Genomic DNA, 12,825 nt, shown 5'->3' on the forward strand with positions numbered 1-12,825 from the left:
CCCATAACTAATCATTTATAATAAACATTTTACATATAGTACTTCTTTTATACAATAACAAGTATGATAAAGCAATCTTTAGATAAATGAAAGTATAATTCCCAGTAAGCTGACATCTCAGGATCTTCACCTTCCCTTTTCCTTCCCTCTTCTTCCATTTCTATACAACTTAACAACTATAAGAAACTCATCTAACCCAGTGTTGGTTAGATGTGTTCTAAGCGCATGTATTATACTTTTACCAGACACTCACCCATTAAGATACAACAGTATTTAAATGATTCACTATCTTTCTTGTTATAATAGCGTTGTCTTCAAAGCAGATCTAACGCTATACTTGCATGAGATATTAACTGAGATTGATAATAAACCATAAATTTTTAATAAAATACGAAAGAATATATGAAGTGTGAGAATAATTGAAGCAAACGCTTCCTTTACTGTAATCAAAACAGCGGTGTTAAGGAAAGAACTCTGCGATAGTGCGTGTTTACATGCCATCTTGTGATCAGTAACTTAAATTGCATCTAAACACGCTAGGATATATCACGTGCTTATGAATGTGAACGGTGAACAACTTTTCAGACAAAAAAACTGAGAAAGCCGAGCAGAAGGCTTATGAATACTGTCCACCTTCAGATAATACTTTAATGTTCTAGATGCTTCCCAAAATGTTCACGAGTGGTTCCATTTTATAATATTTTCATTAATATACTTTACATTAATTCAAATTAACAAATTGTAAATGTGTACCTCTAAGCTACATAAAAGCATTCACCAAGAACAACAATATTTATTCAGGCAATGATAGCGCACTATTCTGGTAACTAAATACTTGTATAGGGAAGAAACAGCAGTGTTAGAGAGGAAAACTCTGCAATAGTGTGTGAGCCAAAGGCTCGTGGATGTTTTTTTTTTTTTTTTTTTTACTTTCAAATAATACAGTAATATACTGAATACATCTAAAATGTTCATGAGTGATTCTATTGTATAACATTTTTATCACAATACTCTACATCAAACTAAATCAATGAATTTTGAATGTGCACTTTTGAATAAATTGTTATTTTGCACTGTTCTAGTAACCAAATACTTGTATAGAGAAGAAACAGCAGTGTTAAAGAAAAAACTCTGTGATAGTGTGTATTTACACGCCATCTTCTGGCCAGTAACTTAAATTACATCTATGTACAGTTAAATATATCACGTGCTATGTGTAAAGTGGTGAACAACTTTTTAGATAAGGAAACTAGAAATAACTGAGCAGAAGGCTCGTGGATGTTTTACTTTCAAATAATACAGTAATATACTGAATACATCTAAAATGTTCATGAGTGATTCTATTGTATAACATTTTTATCACAATACTCTACATCAAATTAAATCAATGAATTTTGAATGTGCACTTTTAAATAAATTATTATTTTGCACTATTCTAGTAACCAAACACTTGTATAAAAAAGACAGCAGTGTTAAAAGGAAAACTCTGCAATAGTGTGTATTTATACGCTGTCTTCTGGCCAGTAACTTAAATTACATCTATGTACAGTTAAATATGTCACGTGCTATGTATGAAGCGGTGAACAACTTTTTAGATAAGGAAACTAAAAATAACTGAGCAGAAGGCTCATGGATGTTTTTTACTTTCAAATAATACAGTAATATACTGAATACATCTAAAATGTTCATGAGTGATTCTATTGTATAACATTTTTATCACAATACTCTACATCAAAATAATCCATGAATTTTGAATGTGTACTTTAAAATAACATAAATGTGATTACTAAAAATGATAATATTTATTCAGGCATTGAAAGTGCCTTAATTTATCAACTGAGTAGTTGTATAGAGAAAACCATTTAAAAGGACAGTTTATATTAAAAGCTTAGTGACAAAATAAAAAGAATGACTAGTAGACTTCATTGGTTATTGTTTTCAAGCATTTAGAGAATAAGTATATAGAGAATAAGTATTTAAAGAATAAGTAAATAGAGAATAAGTATTTAGAGAATAAGTAAATAGAGAATAAGTATATACTTCAGGGCTTTAATAAGTTATTAATTAGTACTAACATTTAAGTATTATATTAAACTAAACAATTAAGTAAGAAAAGAAAAAAGAAAAAAAACTGCTTTATACTAGTGTATTAAAGAGTTTAGTTTTAATATATTATAATCATACCTTAGTTAATACTTTGAGAGAAATAGTATCATCAGAGTGTTTTTTGTCAGTCTTTTGTTTCTTTTTTTCTCTTGCCTCCGACCAAATATTTTTTCCTGGAGCCCTTTTTAAAGAAGATGAATTTAACCAGTCCATTTCTTCAGGTAGTGGAATTATGTTATTATTCTTTATGAAAGATGTGGCTTCCTCTATGCTGTTGAATGTTCTCATGTCATTGTTATATTGGATTCTTATTTTGGCTGGATAAGAGAGCTGCGCTTTGATTTTATGTTGTTTTAAAAGTTTTACTAATGGCCATGTTTTCTTCCTTATATCCAGAATTCTTGTTGAATAGTCATTATCAAATCTTAATAATGACTGTTTATACATAACAGGACTTTTCCTCCATGCAGATCTCAGTATAAGCTCTTTATCCATAAAAGAAAGAAATTTAACTACTATGGATCTTGGAGCTGATTTAGAAGAAATAGAAAGTGGCTTACCGATAGCTCTGTGCACCCTTTCTATCCCATAAGATAAGCTTTCTTTTAGTCCGAGAACTTCAGGAAACCAAGAGTTCAAGAATGAGATAATGTCGTCACCTTCGGATTTCTCTGGAAGACCAAAAATCCTTATGTTTGCCCTTCTTTCTCTATTCTCTATATCATCAACTTTATTTATTAACCAAGTGTTCTGTTGTAGCAGAAATTGAGTATGCAGTTCACTTTCTTTTAACCTCCCATCAACATCACTTAAGGAAGTCTCAATGTCTGATATTTTTATTTGTTGCTGTTGTAAGATTTCTTTAAAAACTTCTGTTTGTTTTTGGCAGTTATCTTTAAGACTTTCTAGATTTTCAGTAAATCTATCCATTTTTAGCGATAAGTCCAGCAAAGTAGCAGATATCTGTTGCATCTCTTTTTTTATAATAGAATCTGAGTGTGAATTCTTGGAGTTACTCATCTTCAAACAGTTTGGAATGTCCTCTGTAGTATTTGACAGGAAAATTTCTGAATTTTTTCTTCAAAATTGGTAGTTTTGTTATAAATTGCTTCATCTTCGATATTTACCCAAATTTTTTTAAATATATTTAGTTTTTCCTGTATTTTCTAGTATGAGTATGAAGAGCTCAAAATCAAGCTGCTCTCAGTTAGCCATTAGGCTCCGCCCCTGGATCAATAATTTTCCAGGTCTGTTGATGTCCCAACTTTGTGCAAGGCGAGACAGTTGCTGTCCTCCATTCATCTGTCACAAATCCTGTTTGGAGAATGACACTGAATAGTCTCTGTAGGGGGTTTGACAGGTCCTGTTTCAGATGAACTTGCAAGTAGCCTGGTATTTTATCCAGCCACATATTAGTAATGCTCTTGGCCTTGGATAGTGCCTTCAGGACTTGTTCATGGGAGGAAGAGGTGTAACTGTGGGTACGAGATTAGGTAATGCAGGAGAAGAATAGGGTTGAAGTTAGAGCTACATATGTCTGAATGTTGCTTGGGTATATCCTCTGAGCCAAGTATGCAATATCATTTACTATTAGGTCTGTGCAATGATGGATATTGTCTCTACAGTTCCTAATACAGATAAAAAAATTATTTGTGGTTGTCCTTTGCCTCTGTGGCTATTTTAGCTCATTTCTGGCTTTGGTTGACTTGATCAAGGTCTGGAATTCCCTGTTAAGTGCTGACAGTGCTATTTTTGCATTTAGACCACTACCTTTATTTTTAAATGCAATTATCTTTTCTTTTGTTATAGACCCTGTTTATATTTGGGTTCTACTATATGGGTTTATTTTTGAATTTGGTAATCATTTACTTCAAAGTGGGATAAATGCATCTATGCAGCAATTTACAAAAACATAAAATTTGGTGGTAAAGGATTCTGCATAAGCAGTGGGTCATTGAATTTGAAGGGGATGTTGACTTTAGGCAGATCATCACTCAGTTTCAGCAGATTAGCCTTGATGTAATCTCTGAATGCCAAGGTATTGGTAAATGCTTCCAGCTTCAGTCTAATCTGACCAGGAAAGGTGTTACAATTCTTAGGGAGCAGAGGTTTCCCATAATAAAGAGGATCAAGTCTAGGATTTTATTCCACTAGCTGATGTGCAGACTAACTGGTTCAGAGAGTTTGTATTGACAAAATCCAGGAATCTCTGGGCATACATGATGGAGGATTTATATGTCTCTCAATTAGTGGTGTTTGGCTTAATGTATAGGGACTCCATAGTAGTTAGGTAGGAGTTGTGGGCTAAGGGGGACACAGAAGGGGTCCTATAGTTAGCCATGATGTGAAAAGGTGTCTTGTTAATGGTAAGTTGCACATGGAGGAGTCCAAGATCATCTTGTATAACTAGTCAGCAGTTGAAGTGTTTTTTTACAAACAAGGAAAAGCTGCCACATTTAGTGCCTTCATCAATTGCAATGTGCCTGAATATGTGGCAGGCATTGAAACCCTGCACTGATGTGGGTGAACTGATGTGGGTGATCTCAATGGTCTTGAATCAGGTCTCCATTACAATGCATGTATCAATGTTTTCCAGGGTAAGTAGTGCTTGTAGGAAGTAGAGTTTTCTGTTAAGGCTCCTAGAGTTGAATTATCCAGGTTCAGTTTTGTTATGCTGAAAGCTTATGAGGACTGACATTGCCTAAAAAGGCACTCTGAGGGTAGAAAAGGTTTTATCCAATATACAAAAGCCTAGAGAGGATAGGTGCAGGTCATTCCTGGCAAAGGAATAAGGACTATTCTAGCACCGTCTCCTAGACTGAGATATATTGGATCCCCTTTGAATGACACCAAATGTTACGCCAATTACTGGTCAATAATATTTGTTTACATTGTGGCACCACTCTTGGTGATGGCAAAATGCTGCTCAAGCCTAGGTTCATATCTGCCTCTGACAAATATTCTGAGAACTCCATTATCTATGTCTCTTCATACGATCCAGAAATGTATGTCTGAATTCATCTACTCTCATAAGTACTATGACCATGTCATTCGTGTACTTGTGGGGCAAGGTCCCAAGTGCACATGTGATATAGCAAATCCTGGCATTTGCTAGGCAACTGATCATGACCTTTCCTTGCACAGCTTGGTGAGTGGTGCATCGGTGTGTGTCACAATGGAATCATCTATGACTAGGATGTTAGATTGTGTGGATGTCTGCCTTTTGCTCTTTTGAACTGAGATACTTTGATTGATATGTATATTTCAAGGTGGATGCTCCTTGTATTATGTGTTTGTGATTTTGATGAGGTTACTTATTTCTTAGGTTACATTTAGGAGGCCTTTGTGGTTTAGGTAGGTTACTTTTAAGAGCCTCGGTATATGTAGGTCATGTGTTTGATCTGATCTGTATGTGGGAAGTTTAGTGTGGTGATGCTTGGCACTGACTGCATGATTATTTGTAGTGTCTTCATGTGAGAGTTTTGCCTCAAATACTATTAAATAACTCCATCTCTCAGTCATATGCCAGTTACATTAAGTATCAGGTAGTTGTAAGTAAACATGAGACAATTACTGCACTGTCTCAGGATCCCTAGTTCAACCAAGCTGGCTACAGAGCTGGTTGGAAAGTGCAGATACATAGCTCCAGGTGCTTACTAATGTGGGCTGAAGGGGAAGTAGCATCCATAAGGTTTGGAGTCAGTTACTCGAGGTGCTATCTGTCTCATAGGGAGATAATGGTGGTCTCTTCACAGCCCAGATGAGGGAAATCAGCTGTCAGACTGAAGAAATCTTCAAGACTTTCTTGCTCATACAAAGAGAAGACAGTACTCATCCTGAACTCCTAAAAGATGTACAAAAAACTAATAAAATGAAGAAAACTAGTGCAATGAAATAAAGACCAAGAAAGAACTCAGCGCATCACTCAGAAAGTAAAACAAACCACAGTTTAACTGAAGCGGTTTTCATCCCACTCTATGGTGGGAGCTCAGATACAAACAGTTAAAGAACCACAGTGATTAAATAATCAATGTAAAACATGTGACCACAATCACCAATCCAAACAATTAATTCATTAATGCATTAACAAACAAACAGGATATTCTTAACAAAGAGAGACATAGTTAACTTTTCGATCATAAAGTTAAGATCCCAGGAAAGGGCCACCTGTTTTTCAGGAAGCTTAATGAGTAAAACTCCTTTAAGAAACTGTTTTTACCAAAACAGTGAAGAAAGGGAAGGATCCATGGGCAGATATGCTGAAATGGCCACAAGATATTCCTTGATAGAGGAGTAAGACAAGCCAGAGGAAAGTAACTCACAAATATTTGAGCACTAGCTGTACATAATCCCTGATATGGCCCCTGTTATTGGCAAGACACCAACTTGGAAAATGTTTCCATTTGCCAATGTGAGATCTTAGTAGCAAGTTTTTTTGCTGCATTTCTGTATGAAAGAGTTGCCTAAAAGAAACAAAACTGAATCATTCAGGCAGTTAACTGAAGTTGTTTGAGAGTGGGTTGCATCAAACTTCCCCTGTCTTGTGAGAGTAGGTAGAGTTTGAAGAAGCTTGTGGTAATTGCCCTTGGCCAATTCCATAAGAAGGGAAAACCCCTTCTGCCTGGTCAAAAGGGAGTCACAAAAATTATTTTTATAGAGTCCATCTAAATCTTCAGAATTACCCTGGATATTATGGGAAAGGGAGCATTCCTGATAATGGGGATGAACATGCATCTGTTTTCCAGGCTTGCTTGCTAGGAGTCCTGGAGCAGAACTTGTTCAGTGGTCTGTTCTAAAGGGAGGTGAAAAGCTCTATTTGAAATGTTCCCCACAAGTGGATGAATTACTACCAGAAGACCCCTCCTCATTCATTTTCAGTTTGTAAGGTTCTGTCCTGGTCCTGCTCACCTTGTCTGCCTCTATATTTTGGTCTGACAGAATGTAAGATGCATAGAAGGTCATACAATGTTGTACAGCTAACTCCCAAGCCAACCTGCATAGAGCGTATGACCTTGTCCTTCCCTGCTTGTTTATATACCACATCACTGTGGTGGTGTCTGTAATTGCCTGAAGAGGTCCACAGGACTGTAGATGATAAAAAGATTTTATGGCATGGATCACAGCCAACATCTCTTTGATACTGATATGCTTTGGACTGTCTGAGGAATTCCACAAGCCTTGTACCTTTACTTCAGAGAAACTCTCCCCAAGAAAAATCTTAGGTATCTGTAGTTACAGACTGACTGTGGAATCTCAGGAGAAATGGGGATACCTGGATTTAGGACCGTTTCTTATCTCTGCCAGTGCAGTTCAATGTTTTACAAATTCCAAAACAGGAATCTGATATTCCAGAGGATGAAGATGCTGGGTCCATGGTGAGTGGAATCATGAAAAATCACGATGCCACAAACTCAAGAATCCTGAGGTATTCTCTTGCAAAAGTATGAGACTGGAAAAGCTAAGGATAGGTTCCAGATAAATATCCAGCCATTTGCTGAGAAGTGTCTATAAGGCAGCCCAGAGAAACAATCTTCTGTGATAGAGTCAAAGAGGATTTTTGTACATTTATCTGGAATCCCAGACTGGTAAGAACAGATAAACCCATGTTAAGGACTCTTGACATCTGGGAAAAGACTCTGCAAAAAATAAGTGAGTCATCTAAATAAGGAAATATGTGACTGTCATTCAGTCTGCAATGAGCTATGACTGGAGCCGGACACTTTGCAAACACCACTGGATTTGTTAATAACCCAAAGGGTAGCAGACAGAACTGAAAATGTGACCCTGTCAAGGAGAATCTTAGAAATTTCTTGATGCTTGTGGCTATGGGAATGTGATGATAAGCATCTTTTATATCTAATATTACTATGACACTTAAGGGAGGTAAGAGGTGTAATAGTCTTTGAAGGGTCAGCATTTTGAATGTTGGTACTTTTCAGATACAGATTGAGAAAGAAAGATCCAGAACTAGTCTCCAAGAAAGGGTCTATATTAGATCAACGAACACTTAAACAAGCGAACTCTGATTGATCGACCTTATTTTAGCGAAAGTTAAAAATATTGAAGCAACAGAAACTCAAATTTTTTCCTAGGGAAAGAATTTGGTTGTCCGTTTCTGTTGCTTCGGTATTTTCAGTGCTGTGGTGGAAAGTTACGGGTCGGATTCAGGTAAGTGTGAGATTGTGTGGATGTGAGTGTTAGGGTGGGTTAGGTGAGTTAGGATTAGGGCTTGGGTTAGGTATGTGTGCAATTGTGTGGACATGAGGGTTAGGGCGGATTTAGGTGAGTTAGGGTTAGGGAGCAGGTGAGGTGAGTGTGCGATAGTGACGGACCTTAGAGTTAGGGTTTGGGTTAAGGTAAGTGAATAGTTAGTGGTGTGTGCATAGTTTAGTGTAGGGTTAGGTGTCAGATTTTAGGTGTATGTGTGTGGATTTCTGTTTGTTTGGTGTGCTTGTGTTGTGTGTATGTGTTTTGGATCAGCGATTTTTTTCCCTAGGAAAAAAAATCACTGATCTGACAGTTCGAGATTGTAAGCTTTCGCTTACATAAGGTCGATCAATCAGTGTTCACTTTTTTAAGCGTTCACTGATCTAATATAGACCCTCCAAGAAAGTTCTTTCCTTGGTATTGCCACTTTGATCTAAAGGCACCGGTTCTATTACTCTTAGGGTGAATAAGTGATGAAGAACATGAGACAAATATTCTGTATGGTTGTGGGGGTAGGGAAGAATTTCCCTGAAAGGAGATATTTGTATTCAGTACCAGCTGCTCCCATCCTGAACTACCCTTAGCACCCAAGAGTCTGAAACAATCTGCTGCCAAATGGGAATGTAATGAGTTTCTCAGCCTATGTTCCACAGCACGGTTGTAATAGTAAGGGAAAAGAGTGCATTCAGACAGCAATTGGAGGACATACTACATAAAGTGCAACCACTTGAATTGGTGTTGATAATAGATGATTTGAATGCATATATCGGGACAAACAGAACAGGATATGAGAACTATTTGAGTTCAAATGGGTGGGGTAACAGGAATAAAGAAGGAAAGGCTACTTTAGATTTCTGCCTGGCAAATGACTTGATAGCAACCAACACGTGGTTCAGAAAGAGAGAGACAGCCATAAGATCACATACAAGAGTGGCCAATATACAACTCAGGTAAACTTCCTTCTAGTGAGAAAAGGACACTGGGTTAGAATTAATAATTGCAAAGTCATCCCCAGTGAAACAATCAGACCACAGCACAAACCACTGCTTTCCACAATCAGCGGCAAGCAGTGGTTAGAGAAGGCTCTAAGGCCAACAGAACCCATGTTGAAGACCTGGAAGCTGACTAGAGAGAAAGCGTAAGAGTACAAGGAATTACTCAATGCTCTAGTACCCCAAGAAGAAGAAGAAATAAGTGGATTTGAAGAAGAATGGCAGCATTTCAAAACAGCATGTGTGAAGACTACAGAACAGATATGTGGTCGACCAGATATGGAAATAAAGGTACATAAGGAAAGCTGATAGTGGAATGCAAAAGTCCAGGAATTCATCAAAAGAAAGAAGGAGTGCAGGAAAAAGTGGGAGATAGAAAAAAAGACCAGGCTAAGAAGGAATACTGGTTGGCTAACAGAGGCTAAGAATAGAGTTGCAATAGTAAAGAACAAGGCATCAGCAGCACTCTACCAGCTTCTGGAAAGTAACTCAGTAGATGGCAGAAAGAAACTAAATCAGGTTGCAAAGCAAAGACACTAAGACAAAAAAGATAGTCAGACACCCTTCATAAGGTTTTCCAGCAAAAACTTGCTCACAAGTCCACAGGACATCAAAGGCAGATGGAAGGAGTACATCCATCAACTTCTGAATGAAGAAAACCCCACAGAACATGTACTGTCTCAGACACAGCCTGCAATGAGAGAAGAGTAGGAGCCCACCATAGAAGCAACAACAGCACTAAGGAAAATGAAGTCATGGAAAGCAGCAGGCTCAGATGAAGTCACAACAGATATAATAAAGATGTTGGGCGATATAGGGGAGAAATTGCTCCTGATGGTATTCATAGAAGTGTGAAAAGAAAGACATATCCCAAACAACTGGAGAATAAACATACTAGTACCAGTGTTCAAGAACAAAGGGGAGCATCCACAACTGTGGGCAGTACAGAGATATCAAACTCCTGTCACATTGTATGAAAGTTCTGGAGAGGGTGATTGATAGACAAATATACAAAATAGTAGAAAGGAAGATGGGAAATGAGCAGTTTGGATTCAGATAAGGATGCAGCACAACTGACCCGATGTTTGCAGTGAAACAGATATTTGAGAAGAAGCTAGAGATGAGGAAAGAGTCCAACTGAGCATTTCTAGACTTGGAGAGGCATATGATCAGGTCCTAAAAAAGCTGATTTAGGCAGTCATGTGGCAGTTTAAAGTGCCAGAAATGTTAGTAGAATTAGCTTAAGCTATGTACAAGGACCCAATGACTAGGTACAAATAGTGTTCGGTCTAGCAGAGGGGATCCTCCTGTGAGTGGGTGTGAATCAGCGCTGACCCCACTGATATTCACACTGGTGATTGACTACATTAGCAAACTCGTTGGAGGGGACAGAATAACAAAGCTGTTATATGCAGATGATGTGGCATTACAGGCAGACTCTGAGCAAGAACTTCAGCAAAGGATAAAGGAATGGAATGCAAAACTAAAGGCACATGGACTGAAACTGATTACAGATAAGACAGGTGTAATAGCAGCAAATGGGAGAAATCAGAAGACGCTGAGAATTGATATAGAAAGGAAAATAGTGGAACAGTTTAACAGCTTCAAGTATGTGGGAAGAATGGTAGAAGAGAAAGGGCGTCTGAATGAGGAGGTCAAATATAGAATCAGAAGAAATGCAGCCAACTGGCAGAGAGTGCCAGGTGCAGAATATGACAGAAGAATGACAAAGATCCTGAAAAGTAAGATATTCACCCACTTCCATAGTTCAAAATAACTATTACCCTTACAGCAACACAGCTCTTTTACCACTGTTTTCTGTTCGGTAAGAATTGCCATGTTTTCATGCAATGCCAAAAAAAAGAAGCAACTCAAGCTGTGTACTATACTACCAACTGTTGTCTATGTTTTTATAAGTTTTGATACATACTGTTAAGTTGTATATGTCTGTGTATTCTACTTTTATAATTTTTTGTTAACTTTTGCATATCCCGCTTTTTAAAAAAATGTCAAGTCTCTATATTTTATTTGATTGTATTAATTGTAGAGCTTTGCTCCCATGGCCTTCACTGAAAATGGGTTCCTGATCCAGTGGACTTTCCCAGTCAACAAATGTCAATAAATAAATAAATAAATATATATATATATATATATATATATATATATATATATATATATATATATATATAAACAAAGCAGTGGTGTGACCAGTACTTCTGCATGGTACAGAAACCTGGGCAGTAAAGGCAGAGCGGCTGAGGAAACTAGAGGTGATGGAGATGAAGTGCGTGAGATGGGTGGTAGGATGTAAACTGTGGGACAGATGAAGAAATGAGGACATCCGAGCAGAAGCCCATGTATCTCCAAATGAAGAAAAGGTCAAAGCGAATGGATTACAGTGGCTCAGGCACATGTGCAGAAAACCAAAAAACAATCTGAAGAAGATTTAGGACAGATAGGAAGAAGTCAAGAGGAAATGAGGGTAAACAAAGAGATGGATGAATTGTGAAAGACAAGACTTGCAACAGTCAGGCATGAGTGTCAAAGAAGGCAGGAGAGTGGCACTGAACACAGAGAGAGAGAGAGAGAGAGAGAGAGAGAGAGAAATAGATGGTGACAGTTGACACAAAACCCTGACCCCATGTAGAAAATGGGAAGAAGGGGTATGATAAGGGTAATTGCCCTAAGGTAAGTATTTCTGAGTATCAGGATTAACATCTTGTAATAACTGTCTGACTATAATAAGAAAATCATCTTGTCTAATAGATACCACGTCTTCAGATGGACAATATCTAACCTTCTGTTTTTCTTTGCAGGAAACATCCTGACTAAAGACCAACTACGAAATAGCAGTTCAGGCCATCAAGAGGTCTCTTAGCCTGGTTATTCCGAGAGGTATCTGCCTGTGTCTCTCTGACTAAAGGAAGATGGTTTCCCCATGCCCATAACGGACACTGGAACAGCTGAAGAGGACATGGATGACCCCAATCTATGTTATCTGAAAGGACTAAACCAGAGGAATCCAGAGAAGGAACTGAGCAGCCTGAGGAACAACAGGTGGCCACTACAAGTTTCCTCACTAATGGTTAAGGCACTGTCTGAGCCCACAGTTATCAGTGGCAAGAACTCTTTATGATGTTATTTCTTCTTTTTAGGTTCAGCAGGAGAAGAACCAGAAGGACCAAAGTAAGTATTCACACTGCAGCCAAGGATGAGTACTAAAAGCTGGTAAGCAGTGCTGGAATGAGTCAGTCTGAATATATGTTGTCACAAAAGTGTTCACAAGCCGCACACACACTTACACTTAGCCCCACATTCCCTTTTTATGTGAATTTAACAAAAAAATAGCAAAACTCCTTTCAGAAATAAATTTTTCCTATCTACAAAACACACTAATAGGCATGAAGTGTACATAAGCACTAAATACATTCTAAATGTTTTCTGCCCAGTTAAAGCACTTCCTGACCATTAATTTCTTGCAAACAAGCTAAGCATTTATATAAACCTTACAGGTTTACCA

General features: G+C 37.6%; 1 protein-coding gene across 1 annotated transcript in view; it reads right to left on the bottom strand.

Annotated features, from left to right (window-relative positions):
• TMC2 (transmembrane channel like 2) overlaps positions 1-12,825 on the bottom strand; it is a 499,206-nt gene that overhangs the window by 459,368 nt on the left and 27,013 nt on the right. The gene's annotated exons all lie outside the window — the stretch shown is intronic.

The sequence above is a fragment of the Protopterus annectens genome, chromosome 17.part0 (assembly GCF_019279795.1).
Source record: "Protopterus annectens isolate FY-2018-M chromosome 17.part0, PAN1.0, whole genome shotgun sequence".
Classification (NCBI taxonomy): domain Eukaryota; kingdom Metazoa; phylum Chordata; order Ceratodontiformes; family Protopteridae; genus Protopterus; species Protopterus annectens.